The following is a 4451-nucleotide window of genomic DNA, read 5'->3' as shown; positions in this document are numbered from 1 at the left end:
TGTAACCTAACAGCCTGTTCAATGGGGTGGAGGGAAGGGTACGGTGGTGCTGTTGTCACAGCATGTGCGGTGGTCTTTATAGCTACTGGGTATGCAGCCCACTGTGCAGACTTCCTGGTTGCTATATATTCTATGCTGTGGGTAGTTTTGACTGCCTGCCTCCCCGCTTCCAGTAAATACTGTTCATCTGTTTAAAGGAAAATTGCAGAGTACAAAGTCTAGCTCTACTCCATATCTAAGAAGAAAAGAAATTTAAATCAGACAGCTGCTATTAAAAAGTTAATAGCTTGAAATGGGCAAAGTTCAAATAGTTTGTGAATTAGGCATGAAACGTGGTTTTTATTGAACAAGTTGTGAACAATATGCAACATGTTTCAGTCCTGTGGGCTATTTGAATTATCCAAGTCAACTATTGTATGTAATCCGTTATTTCCTCTCTGTTTATGGAGTGTGAGATTGGTCATTCAAGTCGCATGGTATATTGTTTCTGCTTCTTTATTGGATGATTGAAACTCAAATAGGCAGAGCAAAAACAGGTTTCAAGATGGCCCACAAATACTTTACATTAAAATTCTAACCTTTGTTAACAGGTATACAAATCTATGAGAGTGCCAATTTTTGCGAGCAGGTCACTTGTGAACGTTCAAGGAAAACAAATTTGAAGGGGTGTGAATACTGAAGGCTTTTTACTTGAACAAATGTTCACAAATACTGTGCTTGCAGCTTTATTTACCAAACACTGTCAGAAGGCAGGTAACTAGATAGTTTGTATTGCCCAAGAGAAACTACAGTGTTGTGGGGATAAAAGATAAAAAATCCATCCTTGCAAGCCTACCAGCTGTCTGATACTGAACATCTAAAATTCCTGGTTTTAATAAAGCAGAATAATCAAGCTGTATTTTATATTTAGTACTTTATTTGCATTTGACATAAATCCACATAAAAACATTCAAATCTATTTGGTTTTAGTATTCAGGCAGCACAAAGTTGTGTTACTGAGAGTGGTGATATTAAAGCAGTACAAATAAACATGCTTTTCCTTGTAACTGAGCATAGATGTAGTTAAACCTACACTTTCATCAATCACCAGCTGCCCTGGCTTCTTAGGCTTTACAGTTAAAATACAACAGTTGAGCGTTATCTGCTATAGTCACCAATCCATACAAATAGAGTACTACCTTGGTAAAATCAGAACAGCAGGAAATATGTGCACGAGTCAAATTATAAATAAAATATGAAGGTATGTTTGCTAGTTAGAGCAACTGCCACTTAACTGCATATATGTGGAGTTAGGATATGGGTCTGTTACGTAAGTGCATTTTCTTCCTCTTTTCACATTAAAGTTCATCACTTTCATACAGTCCAGACTGAGCAGCCAGCCGTTCAAACTCTCCTTCTGGTGAGAAAGCTGGTTTCACATCCAGTCCTTTACTATTGAATGCCAGGTATTTGCTAAAAGTCGGTCGAACCTTCAACTGCTTGGGGGTTGGAATTGGCTTGTATGTGTGAGCTGAAACAGACCAAGAGATGCCTCATTCGGCTACTGTGGATTGTTAAAGTCCCAAGAGAAGAAGGAGCTGCAGCATGCCCGGTCAATTCATAGATTCATAGATTCTAGGACTGGAAGGGATCTCGAGAGGACATCGAGTCCAGTCCCCTGCCCGCATGGCAGGACCAAATACTGTCTAGACCATCCCTGATAGACATTTATCTAACCTACTCTTAAATATTTCCAGAGATGGAGATTCCACAACCTCCCTAGGCAGTTTATTCCAGTGTTTAACCACCCTGGCAGTTAGGAACTTTTTCCTAATGTCCAACCTAAACCTCCCTTGCTGCAGTTTAAGCCCATTGCTTCTTGTTCTATCCTTAGAGGCTAAGGTGAACAAGTTTTCTCCCTCCTCCTTATGACACCCTTTTAGATACCTGAAAACTGCTATCATGTCCCCTCTCAGTCTTCTCTTTTCCAAACTAAACAAACCCAATTCTTTCAGCCTTCCTTCATAGGTCATGTTCTCAAGACCTTTAATCATTCTTGTTGCTCTTCTCTGGACCCTCTCCAATTTCTCCCCATCTTTCTTGAAATGCGGTGCCCAGAACTGGACACAATACTCCAGTTGAGGCCTAACCAGCGCAGAGTAGAGCGGAAGAATGACTTCTCGTGTCTTGCTCACAACACACCTTTAATGCATCCCAGAATCACGTTTGCTTTTTTTGCAACAGCATCACACTGTTGACTCATATTTAGCTTGTGGTCAACTATAACCCCTAGATCCCTTTCTGCCGTACTCCTTCCTAGACAGTCTCTTCCCATTCTGTATGTGTGAAACTGATTGTTCCTTCCTAAGTGGAGCACTTTGCATTTGTCTTTGTTAAACTTCATCCTGTTTACCTCAGACTATTTCTCCAATTTGTCCAGATCATTTTGAATTATGACCCTGTCCTCCAAAGCAGTTGCAATCCCTCCCAGTTTGGTATCATCTGCAAACTTAATAAGCGTACTTTCTATGCCAATATCCAAGTCGTTGATGAAGATATTGAACAGAGCCAGTCCCAAAACAGACCCCTGCGGAACCCCACTTGTTATGCCTTTCCAGCAGGATTGGGAACCATTAATAACAACTCTCTGAGTACGGTTATCCAGCCAGTTATGCACCCACCTTATAGTAGCCCCATCTAAATTGTATTTGCCTAGTTTATCGATAAGAATATCATGCGAGACCGTATCAAATGCCTTACTAAAGTCTAGGTATACCACATCCACAGCTCTCCCTTATCCACAAGGCTCAAGAAAGCTATCAGATTGGTTTGACACGATTTGTTCTTTACAAATCCATGCTGGCTATTCCCTATCACCTTACCACCTTCCAAGTGTTTGCAGATGATTTCCTTAATTACTTGCTCCATTATCTTCCCTGGCACAGAAGTTAACCCAGGAAACTACAGACCAGTTAGTTTGTTTTTATTTCCCTTTTTATAGATGGGCACTATATTTGCCCTTTTCCAGTCTCTGGAATCTCTCCCGTCTCCCATGATTTTCCATAGATAATAGCTAGAGGCTCAGATACCTCCTCTATTAGCTCCTTGAGTATTCTAGGATGCATTTCATCAGGCCCTGGTGACTTGCAGGCATCTAACTTTTCTAAGTGATTTTTAACTTGTTCTTTTTTTATTTTATCTGCTAAACCTACCCCCTTCCCATTAGCATTCACTAGGTTAGGCATTCCTTCAGACTTCTTGGTGAAGACCGAAACAAAGAAGTCATTAAGCATCTCTGCCATTTCCAAGTTTCAATTGTTAACTGTTGTTGTCCTTTGCACAACTGAATAGGCCCTTGAGGTAGAGCTCACCTGCAAGCCCCAGCTCTCAGACATTGAAGACTGATGGGGAAGTTGGAGGAGATCATAGTCGCCTCCCGCCCGCCTCCCCCTTGATACCAAGGGAATTAGGGATAATTTAAAAACAAAAATGCACAGAGAGTGGTGGTGACAGAATATTTGCAATTTGTGAAGTACCCATCCCCAGTGTATTTGGGTGCTCTGTTAATGGGGAAGTTTCTTTGGCTGCTTTGAGTAGTTATTTATGGGGTATTGCGTGTCTGATAGGATCTTTGGGAACACGTGTCCATCTAGTACTTACATCTTGATTGGATCTTCGCTCAGATCTGTTCTGAATGAGGGGGAAAGTCCCATTCCTACCCATCACATTAGCTCATAATACAAGTTCTAGTTTGACATTTATACACTTACTTGCAACATCCAGTCTGCAGTGGCATGTGGCCACTCCTGCCTCGTTGACTGCAGATACTGTGTACCAACCGGCATCTTTCTTATTTACGTTGTGGATTAGGAGGCAAATCTTTCCAGGATTATCATAGAACAAACTGAAAAATTAAATTTTTTTTTTGTTTTAAGTGCACGAGGGGAAAAGAAATAAGTTGACTTAAGGGATGACTTTTATAGTGGAAGACCCTAAAGAGCAATAAACAATTTTTGCAGGAGACTAGAGATCAAAAGTGATGCGCGCCCCCCACCCCCACTCAAAAAAAAAAAAGTGCACTGGATTATACTCTCAACAAGTGTTATTGCTATTCTTTGATTAGTTAATTATTAGCACCTACAGGCCTCAAGTCAGGATCAGGGCTCTTTTCTGGGTGCTGTACAAACAGATGACAACAGCCAAACACCATTAAAATATTTTGGTCTTAAATCTGTGCTTGCAAGTGAGCAAGCTGTGCATTTTGGGTGTGTGTATTTATAAAGTAAGAGGTCAGAGGGAGCTCTCTTTCCCTGCACTCAAGCGAAATATCTTCACCATAGTGGGAGTGACTCCCACCCAACCCATTCACCATGTTTGTTGTTCACTAGTTACGGACACATCCAGCTGGTAAGTGCATATGCTGCATCTTTAGAGACTGGATTATTTGTGTTTCGTATACTGGCTATTTTTTC

The 4451-nt window shown here is 41.0% G+C and overlaps 1 long non-coding RNA gene across 1 annotated transcript; it reads right to left on the bottom strand.

Annotated features, from left to right (window-relative positions):
* Positions 1-896: 896 nt before the first annotated feature.
* LOC113409312 lies at positions 897-3948 on the bottom strand. Its single transcript, XR_003370507.2, has 2 exons — positions 3750-3948; positions 897-1510 (listed from the first exon to the last, which is right to left on the bottom strand). It is a non-coding gene; the product is annotated as an uncharacterized LOC113409312 (long non-coding RNA).
* Positions 3949-4451: the final 503 nt, after the last annotated feature.

This window comes from Terrapene carolina, unplaced genomic scaffold (genome assembly GCF_002925995.2).
Source record: "Terrapene carolina triunguis isolate 2854851 unplaced genomic scaffold, T_m_triunguis-2.0 Scaffold32296, whole genome shotgun sequence".
NCBI classification, from domain to species: domain Eukaryota; kingdom Metazoa; phylum Chordata; order Testudines; family Emydidae; genus Terrapene; species Terrapene triunguis.
Note: the sequence above shows the minus strand (reverse complement) of the source record. Positions and strands in the feature narration are given on the sequence as shown.